The 12527-nt window shown below is 56.0% G+C and overlaps 1 protein-coding gene across 1 annotated transcript in view; it reads right to left on the bottom strand.

Moving 5' to 3' along the window:
- Positions 1-11664, bottom strand: part of Bcl9l (BCL9 like) — a 29311-nt gene extending 17647 nt beyond the window's left edge. The window contains exons 1-2 of the mRNA XM_032909447.1: positions 11580-11664; positions 5597-5653 (exon numbers count right to left, since the gene is read on the bottom strand). The gene's annotated coding sequence lies outside the window, so the exon portion shown is untranslated. The remainder of the gene's footprint in view (positions 1-5596; positions 5654-11579) is intronic.
- Positions 11665-12527: the final 863 nt, after the last annotated feature.

The following is a 12527-nucleotide window of genomic DNA, read 5'->3' as shown; positions in this document are numbered from 1 at the left end:
GGGTTAGCCCAGGGCAAAGGAGGTGCTCAAAGGCCTCCTGGCCTCTCTAGGCCTCAGACCCCACCTGAGGAGGGGGAGAGGAAGCCAGGCTGGCAGAGATGGGCTGCCTCTTTAAATCCACCGAAATCCTGAGCTAGGCCCAACCCAGCTCTGGTTTCACAGGAAGGAAAGGAGAGCACAGGAGCCAGCAGAGCCGACGGTGGTGGCTGGAATTAGCCCCACCGCCCAAATATATCTGGACTCTACTGCCACCCTACTGGCACTTCCTGCCCCCTGGCACCTGTACCAGAGTGGGGGTGGGGGAGGGTCTAGGTGCTACCTCTCCCTGAAAGGAGACCCGGGATTTTAGGAGGTGGCCTGTTGCTGTATGCACGTGGGTAAGGAGTGACTTCTCAAGCCGTGCTCCTCCAACAGGGAGAAAAAAAAAAAAAAACAAGCCAGGTAGCTTCCGGGGGGCCTTCACCTGGTCCTCATCTCCCAAGGGGTTAATCGGGCCCCTATTTAGGGGGGCATGGGTGACCGAGGAACCTCCTCCAAACTGCCTGGCTACTAGAAACAATGGGGCCATTGTGGGAGGTGGAGTGCGGGCAGGCCACTGGCACAGCCAGCACACCACGGGCGGGACCTCGCCCAAAGACTGCCTGCCTGCCGCACTCTGCTCTCTCCCCCAGGTACTGCCAGAGGCAGACACATCCTCTGTCCCTTGCCTTGCCTGCCTAGCCCCAAGCTCTTGGCACCAGCAGCACCCGAGTAGCCATGTAGCTCGGTCTACGTTGACATGCAGATAGCCATGACCCTCCAGGAAGCAGGGGCTTGTGGGCCAAGGCTAGTGGGGGTGGGGTGATGAGACCGGATGTGTGCCTGTGATCTCCTGCAGGGCAGACAGGAAGGCCAAACCCGGTTTCTAGTGTCAGTCCTGGCACCCTCGGGCAAGAAGGGCTTTCAGGACTGTGAGCGCGGCGACGGGCAGGGTCCCCTGTCCTAAAGCCTCCCTTCCCACATCCACTCCATAAACCTTCCCCCTACAAGTTACAGTAGCTACTATATCCTTGACCATGCATCCTGCCATGCATGAGGTTACAACAGCAGAATAACCTGTAGTTGGGCAGATAGAACACCAATCCCGTCATGCCTCTTCTAAACTGCAGAACCTTGTCCACCTCTCCTCCTCCTCCTCCTCTCCTCCTCCTCCTCCTCCTCCTCCTCCTCCTCCTCCTCCTCCTCCTCCACCACCACCACCACCACCACCACCACCACCACCACCAGCAGCCTCAGTTTACTCAATTACAAAAATTACAAAGTGAGTTAATTTCCAGAAACTACCTAAAAATGTCTATGGCACCTTAGCCCTCAACCAAGTCCCTTGGGCAATCTCTTTCCTAGTACCCAAGAATGAGAAGCGCCTTGTGAGCATTCAGGCAAGCAGGGCCCTTGAGCATCGCACTTGTGTTACACAGGGCATGGCTTTCTCTGCACTCTGAAGAAGCTTGTTCACTCTACCAACAGGCATCCTCCCGGAGCACCCCCGGGATTCTGTGACTTTCTCCAATCCAGAGCGTGGATGCAGAGAGCAGCCATCCGAAGCTCCCTCAGCCTCAGGTCTGAGGTAAGTGAAGAGTGAAGGGGTCTTCTCTTCCAGAGATCTGCAATCCCCCAGTCGGTCCCCTTTGGAAATACATGCAGTGTGGAGCCATAGTTCTCTCTAAAGAGAAGGTCTTGAACTGAAAGGGCAACTGACAAACAGTCCTAGAGGACTGGAGGCCCAAGGAGGAAGCCCATTCTCTTCTCAACCAGAAAGGGTAATACCTCTCAGGGTGGCCCCACAGAGTCCCAAAAGGGTTAACGAGGTCCTAAAAATAACCCTGTTCCCAGCAGGACCCACTGATCAGAACCCTCCAGCCATCTGTTCCCGTTTTCTCCTGTTCACGATGGAACATCTGAAACCGGCCCCAGAGCCCCAGCCCAATCCCAAAAATAGCCCCAGTCTGCCCAAGGAACAGGCCCAGAGGCTGGGCACAGGAGGCATGGCTGGCTCAACAGTGAAGCACCATGGTGCAGGCAGATGAGCCCTCACCTCCGAGTCCATAGAAAAGGGGAAGTTCTCTCTGTCCCAGGAGGTGGTGGGCAGCACAGTGTGGGGCTCTAGTCCCTCCTAGTCCAAGCCCTTAGAGAGTACCTGGGGGCCAAGCCCAGGCCACAGACCTAGAAGCCCTGCTCTTCCTTAATCCACAGATCCTAACCACCTGTTGACATGGATTCTTTCTTCTGTGGGCAACCCAGCTCTGCCATCTACCATGGCTCCTCACCCAGAAGCTCCATCCCTACCATTCCAGTCCTAGCTCGGGACCTTTGACAATCCTGGTTGCCCACTGGTATTCACACCCCCCAACCCCCTGCCCTGAGACACACTGGACTTTCTTCAACACTCTTAGGGAAGGATTCCAGGGGTATCCTACTGGATACCAGGGGTGCTGACATGCCCCTGCTCTCCATATAGATTTGAGGATAGCCCTCCCTGCCTTTGTGAGATGCCGGGTGTGCTTGACTCATCTCTCAGGCAGTGTCCTTCCATATTTAGAAAATGTTCAAGATGGTACCCTAAGACCTGAGGCAGGTCTAACTAACCACTACCACCCACCTCACAGCTCCATACTGCCTTATTTCTTCCCAAGGAAGGGCACTGACTCCTAGACCAGGAGGGAAAGAAGGAGGCCATTGGAGCCATTTAAGGACAGTGTTTCCTCCAGTCTGGTTCAGAACAGAGCAGCAGGAGTTGGATGGTAGGAAGGGCTCCAAAACTAAAGCAAGCAAACAGGCGGGGGGGGCTGGGCCCAGAAATGCAAGGGTAAAGACAAAGGAATGGGGCGGGGGTGAGGTGGTCCTTGGAAACTCAAGTCCTTCTCTAGGTCCAGGGCAACTACAAAACTTGCAATCACAGTATGAGGCAGCACCAACAGTGGGGAAACTGAGGCAACAAGGTACGTCTCGCCAGCAGTGGTACCTCACAACTTTAATCCCAAAACACAGAGGCTAGAGAGCTCTGTGTGTTCAAGGCCAGCCTGGTCTGCCCAGTGAGAACTTGCCTCAAGATACAAAAACAAGGGCATTAGAGTCTAAAGACCTAGATGGGTTCTTCCTCCAAGCCCTAAACTCTCCCTTAGGCCAAAGCCCCAGGACAAAGCTCCCGCAAGGGGCTTAAATTAACCAATAAAGCCAAGCATCTCTGATATCTGCCAAACATCTACAAACTCGTTCTATGTTTTACCTAACTTAACCTCCAGAACAATTCTACAAAAAGTCTGGTTTCTCCCCCCCCCCCCAGCTAGTCCTGGGATGGAACCCAGGGCCTTGAGTCTGCTAGGCAGACAACATCACCATCTGAACAGTTTTCTTCTTGAGACAGGCTCTCACTGTGAAGACCAGGCTGGCCTCGACTGTACGGCATTCTTCTTGCCTCTGCCTGGAAGTGTAAGCAAGCAGTAATGTGCTCCACTCTTCTCAGGGTCTCCTCTATCTCAGGATAGTCTTCCAATTTACTGTGCAGCTAAGAATGGCGTTGGACTCACGAGCTTCCTGTTTCTACCTTCAGAGAGCTGGGATATTTAGAAAATGTTCAAGATGATACCCTAAGACCTGAGGCAGGTCTAACCACTACCACCCACCTCACAGCTCCATACTGCCTTATTTCTTCCCAAGGAAGGGCACTGACTCCTAGACCAGGAGGGAAAGAAGGAGGCCATTGGAGCCATTTAAGGACAGATTGTTTCCTTCAGTCTGGTTCAGAACAGAGCAGCAGGAGTTGGATGGTAGGAAGGGCCCCACGTACCTCCACGCCTGCCTTATGCCCAGCTTGTCATCCTAGGCTTGAGCGTGGAGTTTGTGGATGAAGGCAAGCACTCTATCAGCTGAGCCACAGCCCCAGTATAGCTTTTTTTTTTTTAAATTATTTTTTGAGATAAGGTCTTGCTATGTTACTTAGACTGGCCTTGAACTCCTGAGGACAGAGGAATCCTCCCTCAGCTGCTAAAACAGTTGGAACTACGGGCAGGCTCCTACCACCACAGACAGCCTTAGAAAAGACTTTATTTTTATGATCTTGGGGCGTTTGGGGTTTGCTGGCTTGTCTACTTGAGACTGGATATTACTCTGTAATCCAGGATGGCCTCGAACTTGAAATGATCCTCCTGCCTCTACCTCTCAGTTGTTGGAAATTCCATTCCTGGCCTAGAAAGCCCTTTTATTATTCCCTCTTTGCAAGTGAGAAGAGTTAAGTAGCTTGCCCAAAATACATAGCCCACCATTACAAGGATCAGGATTGGAGCTCAACACTCCAGCAATTGGGTTCTTAACCACTGCCCTGTGCAGATGCATCATGGTGTCAGCCCCTCACAGCGTTCAGGCCTAGCCTTCATCCCTTGCACCCTTCTACCCTCCTCCTAGGTCTAATGGATATCAGGTCCTGCACTAAAGGCCACAGTTCCTGCCTGGGGGAAGAGATCAAAGAGAGACCTGAACCCTGCGGCCTCTATACAGGTGCCCTGCTGAGCCAGGCCTGAGATCTCAAAGAGCAAAGTTCTAGGGCCTCCCTAGCTCCACCCCCCACCCCCCCCAGTCCGTTACCTCCTCACTCATCCAGGTCTCTATCAAGTCAGCATGGTCCCAAGACAAGTTCCTAGTGCTCTAGCACAGGCTCCTGCAGAGATGCCCTGGGGCTATGAGAAGTCCTGCCGTCCCACAAGTCCTAGGTGGGAGTCAAAGGTCAAGTGGGACTTTCCAGAGAAGGCAGGAGTCCCAGCCCCACTGCTGACCCACCTGGCCCTCCTCTTCCCACTTCTTTTCACCATCTGAGTTAGAAGCACAGTTTCCTCCGGGAAGATAGTGGCCTCCAAAAGGGAAAGTTGGGGGTTGGGGGAACTAGGTGAAGGAACTAGAAGTTTCCCCCTCCAGAGGACCGTCCAGGAAAAAGAAGCACCTCCCCCCTTCCCTTCCTCAGACTTTCCCTAGTCCACAGGAGCCTACAGGCTTGTTTGTTGTGAATGTAGAGTTGTTGCTAAGTAAGGAAAGAGGGAGGAGGGAAGCTATGTACGTGCCTCTGTGTGTGTGTGTGTGTGTGTGTGTGTGTGTGTGTGTTGTGAGTGTGTACACGCCTGTGGAACCAGGACAGCAGAAACCAAACTTACAGTGGTGGCTGGTGGCCAGTGGACCGGCCAATGGGCATGTTGGATTTGACTCAACCTCTAGAAGCCAAAGCCAAGGAGGGAAGACAAGTAATTGGGACAGCCATAAAAATCTACCTTGCCCTCCAGGTGGACACAGTTCTGAGTCTCCCACCTCCCACCAGGAGAAGAGGCTTAAAGAAGGCCTAGAACTTTTGGTGGCACCCAGCTTTAACCCTTCCCTATCCAGGGCACGCACACACACATACACTCCAGCAGTACTGCCCACCCAGAGACAGAGGAGAATGCAAGTGGGGCAGAAAGCCAGGAGGAGGGAGCCGACAGAAAGAGCCAAGCAGGAGGCTAAGCCAAGATGATGCGGCCACTGCAGACAGGATGGGAAGGCCAAAAAGCAGCACAAAACACATGGACCCGCTCACCTCTGAGGAATGTGTGTCAGGTTCAGGCTCAGGGGTGTGGTCTGGGATGTGGGCTCCCTGTGGAGAAATGGTCACAGCTAAAAGTCCCAGGCCAGCCATGTATGCCCCTGATCCTCCCAGAATTCCAACCCTAGCCCCCTCCCCAGCCATAAACTTGTAATTCACAGACAACCTACAGCTCCAGGAAGTCTCAGAGTTGCTCAGACACCCCCTATACACACACACACACCAAGGACTTCTGTGGACTGGCCAGGATCCAGGCCTGACCCAGCTGCCCCACCACACCACTCCCCCTCCCTGTCCTGGAAGCAGGAAGGAGAAGGCACTGGAAGACCTCAGACTTAGTTCCCTGAGAGCTTGGCCCCACAGAGAGAGGGAGGGTGGAGGACTCCCACGTCCTGGCCTAAGGACCTGGGGGGAGGGGTGGTTGAAGCCCCAGGACCCCGCTTCCAGAGCCAGCCATCCCCAGGTTAACTTGTGGCAGGGGTAAGGGTTTTCGCTCCTAGGTACCCATGTGGTCTCCTTGGCTATAACCCTGGTTCTCTAAAGACAAAGAGTCCTGGGCACCTGGTCTACGTACCAGGGCCCGGGGGCGAGGACGGTTTAGCAGTTTAGTAGCATTGGGTGAAGCTCCCACAGCAGGGGGAGGGAGGCTGGTGGCTGGGCTCAGTTTGTACTGGGGGTCAAAGGGGAGTTCTTTTCCGAAGAATTCTGGGAGAGACGCCAACTAGAGCAAGCTGCTAACCACCCCTCCTCCCTCTCTCTTGCTGCACTGGGGTGGGGGGGTGTCCCTGCCAACCAGACTTAACCCTCTGCAGCCTGTATTACTCTTGGCTCAAGATGGGGCTGTTAGAAGGGGACCCTGACTGCTCCCAGCTTCTAATGACAGGAGACAGAAAGCACACCGTGCCCACCAGAAAGAGGCTGTCTCCCTATGGTTCCGTCTGCACCGCCCTGCCCTACCACCATCTAGGTGACTTTTCTAGACTCAACTCCCAGAGGTGTCTGCAGTGACGTGCCCATGTGCATGTCTCAGAGACAGAGATTGAGAAACAAATTGAAAATTCCTTGCCAAGGCCCTCCTCCTGCTGGGTCACTAAGCCCTGTACCAACATGGGTCTCCACTACTCCCTTCTTCCCACTGTACTGGGGACCAAAGGACACTTCAGGGGAAAGAAGTCTAGCCTATGCCCACCTCCCTGAGGGAGGCCTCCACAGGCCTGTCACTCACAGAAACACCCCCTGCCCATCATCCTCCTCACTGACCATGGCCTGTACTTCCAGAAAAGCATTCAGATCTTAAGATAGGAAACTGAGTCCTAGCAAGGAGTTGGAGCATCCCAGTTAGTGTATATTACCAACCAGCATAAATATACTACCAATACTCAGACTTTAGCCAGAAGAAACAAAAACCAAAACATTCATAGCTGCCCTCCCCCACACACACACACACACCATACAGAACCTCACTGTCAGTAAGTAGGAAGTAAATGGGGGGGAACATCAGTTAGACTTCCCTGGACCAGGGCTGCAATGGTTCACCCCAAATGCCTGCATTCCAGGCCCCTCTGCCTTTTGCTTGGGATTAAATTTTGAGTTTGTTTTGTTAAGCAACTGTAAGTGGAGAAGTCAAGTTTTCTGAACCTGAAACTCACCACCAAACTCCTAGGTAAATTGTGCCTGACTGCTCCTGGTCTCCAGTGAAGGAGGTGACTGCAGAGGTGAAAGGAATATGTCCCTTTAGTCCCTAAGCTCCCTCTATCAGCCATCGCTACACTCTCAGGACACAGGGTTGCCTGGTGCCTCCGAGCATACAAGGCCAGAGAAAGAGAGGACCAGGCCCTGGCAACAGCTTATCCAGGCGTCTCCCCAACTCCACCACTCTTTCTCCAAGGCCTCAGAGCTGCCAGAAGCTTGGGCCTTACTCCAGGAAACCTCCCTATCAAAGGGCAGAGGACTCCACGTCCCAGGGAGCTGTAGACCTGTGACTACACTCCCCAGACACGTTCCCAGGGTGGAGGAGGAGGCGGAACAGATACGAAACGAAACGTAAGCACACAGCAGGGACACACCTCCAGCACACTCCTCAGAAAGAGCCCCCAGACACACACACACAAGTGAGAGACAAGCAGACACACTTTCAAGGTACCAACTAAAATAGCCCAAGCTTTCCTTTAGACCAGTGAGAGTGGCAAATTCAGAGGCAACCAAAGAATGCTCTGGACACAGCCGTCAGCCAGTCACACAGAATACTGACACAGACACACCCACTCCGGGACACCCGCAGAGCCACCGCATACAGAGTAGTACAGTGTGTATCCATGTGCAAGCACACAAACTCAGAGGGAGTACCTCAAGTGCAGCCCAGCAAAAAGTCAGATTTGAAGACAGTGAGCCATGAGTGGGGAGGGGTTGTCAGAGGGGGCAGCGGGGAAGCATTCAGGATTTCAAAACAATCCTGGTTTCGAAATGCTGGAAATGCTGGGTTCAGGGCCATTCCTGAAGCTGGGGGTGGGGTGGGGGGGGACACAGACCAATTTGGAGCTACCAGGACAAGGAGGAGGAAAGGGCCGGACAGAGGTGGCTCAGCCAGTGGGAAGGGGGACCCGGAAAGGGCTACCAAGTTAGGAACAGCAGCTGGCCTAGAACCAAGAAGGGAGGGCCCTGCCTGCTGGACGCAGGGCAAAGGAGAGGCCTCCAGTGGCTTTTGCCACTGACAGGAGAAGTGCGGAGGCAAAGGGAGCCTCCACTCCCCTTCAGGACTGAGAGTTAGAAGCCACCACACCCCTTACCTACACATACAAGGTGAGCATCCCTTTTCTCCAGAAGAGTGCCTCAGCTCAGCTCCCCCAGTTAGTAAGAGTCAAGAGACAGGGACAAATGTCCCCACATTCAGGACTGGCTAAGGGAGCATCTGTCCCAGAAGTCTTCGTGAGAAATCGCCTCGGTTTCCCATGAGTACCCCCACACCCAGAAAGTCACCTTTCCCTGCTAGCCAGAATGTTCTCACTGCCCCTCCTCCAACCTCCAGGGAAAGTAGACAGAGGGAGGGAGGGAGGGTGAAGGAGGGAGGGAGGGGAGGTCAGGCCAGGCTGGGGGTGGGGCTTTGGAGGCCTGGCCCTGGCACCCGGCAGGAAATTCCAGGCTGTAACTCCAGGCTGCCTTCAGGGCCACCCATCCAAGTGACATGCTGCAAACAGCTCTTCAGGGCTGTGACCATCTATCTCCACCTATCCCCTCAGCTCCTGGTCCTGGCCACCAGCTCCAGCTCTGGAACTCAGAGGTCCAGACTTGGGACAATTTAGCAATCCCTGGAAGAGATACCCGGTCCTGGAAGGATCCCTACTAAGCTCCTTGGACTAATCTGAGCCTCTTTCCTCAGATCCCTGGGGCAGTGTACACAGTGTGGCCATGGGTGGGCATCTGTTGGGGCTGGCAAGCAGGGGCACAGATGCCAAGCTACGGCAGCCAGGCGCTCAACAGGTTGAGCCAGTCCCTGGAACAGCCAGCCCCACCCCAGGGAGAGCGGGCCTGGCAGAGGCTCCCTGCCTGGGGCACCCAGCCTGTACCGCTTTGCTCCCACGTCTGCCCACTTTCCCACGGTGCCATCCCCCTCTGTCCCCTCCCCCCACCAGGTCAGCACCCGGGCAGTGCCCAGGGCCTTGGTACAAGGAAGCAAGGGATGCCATTTCCCTGTCATCCTTGGGTGCCCGGGCTCTTCAGGTACCTCACTATCAGCAATGGAGAAGCTCAGGGAAAGTAAACATGGCATCAGGACTACATCAGTCCCCCACCCCCACCCCCTACCGGGCTTCCTTTGATCCTGGGAAGACTGGACACAGACACTCTGGCTCCCTTGAGCTGCCCCAGGGCTCTGGGACAAAACCTCAGCCTGAGGCAGAGCCAGAGGCAGGGTGAGGGTGCCTTCAGCAACTCATCTAAGGTTCCCCGGAGGAGAGAGGCTGCAGGGTGACTTTTGACTCCCTGTACTTACTCCAGAGCTTCTGCTGCCTGCAACTCTGGTGGTGCCCGCACGCCCCCACCTCACTCCAGGAATCCTTGGAGTACTGTCCTAGCAGCTTCCCCCAAAAGCAGCCACCCCTACTTTGTAACACATTTCCTTTCATCTAAAGCAAGGGCCAGGCGACCTGGCCCTTGCTGAGTTGACACTGCCACTCTGCCGCCCACTAGGTCTCTGTCCAGCAGGCTACTGGCCTCCTTGGTTGTTGAAGCTGAACCCACCAGCCTGAGGCTTCTGCTGAATCCAGATACCAGGAACTTGCTAACCAGAGTCCTGAGTGCTCTGTGTACTTTGAACAAGCCAGATCACCAAGCTCCAATTAGCACGGATGCTTTAACCCCAGATTTCTGTGACCCACCAGCCCTCCACTTCTCTCTTCATGAACCCCTCCACCCCATCCCAAGCATGAGTGACACGGCTTAGAAAAGAAATTCCAGCAGCATGCATGCAGACAGAACCCCGGTCCTTCAAGGCCAGACAGGCGGATCCCTTGAGAGAAAGTGCTCTCCTTCCTGGTACCAGAGTTCTGCTTCCCTCCCTGCTTCTCACCTTCCTCTAGCATTCTCACCCCATCCTGAGGCTCCCAACTGTGGGGCCTGAAAGCTGACTTTGAGCACACTCTTCCCTTGGAGCCATGAGATCATGGTCTTGGCCTGAGAAGGCAGCCAAGTCCATTCTGGGAAACAGCAACTGTCCTAGGGAAGAGACTGACCCCTGGAGAGGCTGAGGAGAGGGGGAGAAGGAAGTGTGGGTACTGGCATTGGTGGTGGTGTAGCAGCTACGAGACAGACAACATTCCCAGGGAAAACAGACCGCCAAGCAGTTCATTGGGAGGGAAAGAGGCGGAGCAAAAGACCAAGGGGGCCCGCAGACCCTCGCGCACACACATCTTCTAGGGCTCAGGCAAACACCAAGCCTTCCTCTCTCAGAAATGACACTCATTCTCCTAAAGCTGAGGTTCCCCCAGACAAGACATGAACACACACACACACACACACACACACACACACACACACACACACACACACACACACACACACACACCAAGCAGCAGACAGAACAGAAGGAGGAGGGAGGAAGGTGGTGTCAGAAAAACCCGGAAGGAAGGAAGCTGGACAGACAGACAGAAGCTAATCCTTGCTTCATTGCTCCAGAGAGACACTCTTTACTCCCGGACCTTGAGGGATGTTCTATTTCTCCGTCTCCAGGGGGGGTGGGGTGGGGGCGGCGGGAGGGAAGACGCCGGACCTCCATATCCTCTGAAACCAAATTCCAGCAGCCCTCGGAGTAGGGCCATACTCCAGCTACGCAGAGGGCCTAAGTCTTACTTCTCTTCTTCATATCCCTCACCCCCCAGGGGCTCTTTTGGATCAAGACAGGAGCCACCTTTCCTTGGCAGTGCAGAGAAACCTCCAAGGAACTGTATGACTGCCCCACCCCCAGCCAAGCCCACAGCACTCAGAATCCTTGGCAGGGGAGGCTCCTCTGGCTCCTAAGGCTGAGAGGCAGTGCCTAGGGGCAGAGGACCCAACCTCTCACTCTTGTCCCAACCCTTCTCCCCCAGGAGGCTCCCACGAGTCAGGGGAAGAGTGCTGGGTGCTAGGACCCAAGAGTTAGTGAGCCTGAGAGGGGGACTACATCTCCCAGAAGCCCCCAGGGCAGAGTTCCCTGCTCCAGCTGGCCCAAGGCCGGCCTTGTTCTCTGCGCTAAGGTGGTAGGGTCTCCTGGCTGCCACTAAGCCCTTCTCGTAGTGCTCCGAGAGTGCCAGCTTGGTTGAGGACCTAAGAATTTCTTCTGATGACCCTAGAGGAGTCCCCCGCTTCCTAAACAGCGTGGGGTGAGAGCTAGAACGCAAGAGACAATCAGACTGCGCTTCCCCTCCCCAATTTAAACTGGATCTCGCTTGGCGCGCTCCAGCTGGCCTGGCATGACTTTAGCCCTCTGCCCCAAACCAACCCTCACCTCGCACCGGTCGGGGGTCCTCACGCCAGGCCGGAGCTGGACGCCATAACCAGGTCAGGGTCGTTGGGTGGACTGGGATCCTCCAGCAGGACGGTGGAGTCGTGGAGAAGGCGGGCAGGCGGTGGTCTTTTTGATCCTGGACGCCTTGATCTTAATACCAGCCCGGCCCGCGAGCAGGTATCCCGGAGGCGCTGGTTGCCTGGGTTCCTGCCTCCCAACCGCGGAGCATGGTCCTGGGCGCCGGCAGCAGCGGGAGAGCTACCGCACCGCCGTGCCGGGGCTCCGGGCTGGGGTCTCGGCCCAAACCTCCCAGCTCCGGCTGCTGCCGCTCCTGCTCCTCCTCCTCCCTTCCTTCCTTCCTTCCTTCCTTCGCCTCCTCCTTTCACTTTCCCCGAGGCCCGCGGGGACGGCGGGCACGGGGCGGGGAGGGGGCTGTCTAGGCGCTTATTGTTGGTCGGATGCCGAGGGTCCAGATCGCAGCCCCCGGGCGGCGCGGCGCCAGGGGACCCAGGCGTGCGGGCGTCCGGCCGGCTGGCTCCGGGCGGCGGCGGTGCTGCAGCGGCCCCGGATCCGGGGCATGTCCGGCCACTGGCTCCGCCGCGCGCCGCCGCCTCCCCGGGATCCCCTGCGCTGCCGGAGCCTCGCTCGCCCCTCCACTCGGCTCCTCTCCCCAGCCTGAATAAGCATCAGGGGCCTCTGGCTGCCTCCTTCTGCCTTCATACCAGAGCCGGGAGAGGCCCCTGTCAAAATAAGAGCTCCCCCATCTCGCCCGACTCCCCAACCTGGCTCCCCCAGCCTCCCAGTGGTCTGACTCGGTAAGGCGCCCGACCGGCTAGCAGGAGGCAGTTGGCCCTGGGCGGGGAAGGGGCCTTGGAGCCACCCTCCCCCTTTCCTAAGGCTTTGGGAAGAGTAGCACCCAAAGCATCGGAGGCTAGGGAGAGGTCTGAG

Source organism: Rattus rattus, chromosome 8 (assembly GCF_011064425.1).
Source record: "Rattus rattus isolate New Zealand chromosome 8, Rrattus_CSIRO_v1, whole genome shotgun sequence".
Lineage (NCBI taxonomy): Eukaryota > Metazoa > Chordata > Mammalia > Rodentia > Muridae > Rattus > Rattus rattus.
Note: the sequence above shows the minus strand (reverse complement) of the source record. Positions and strands in the feature narration are given on the sequence as shown.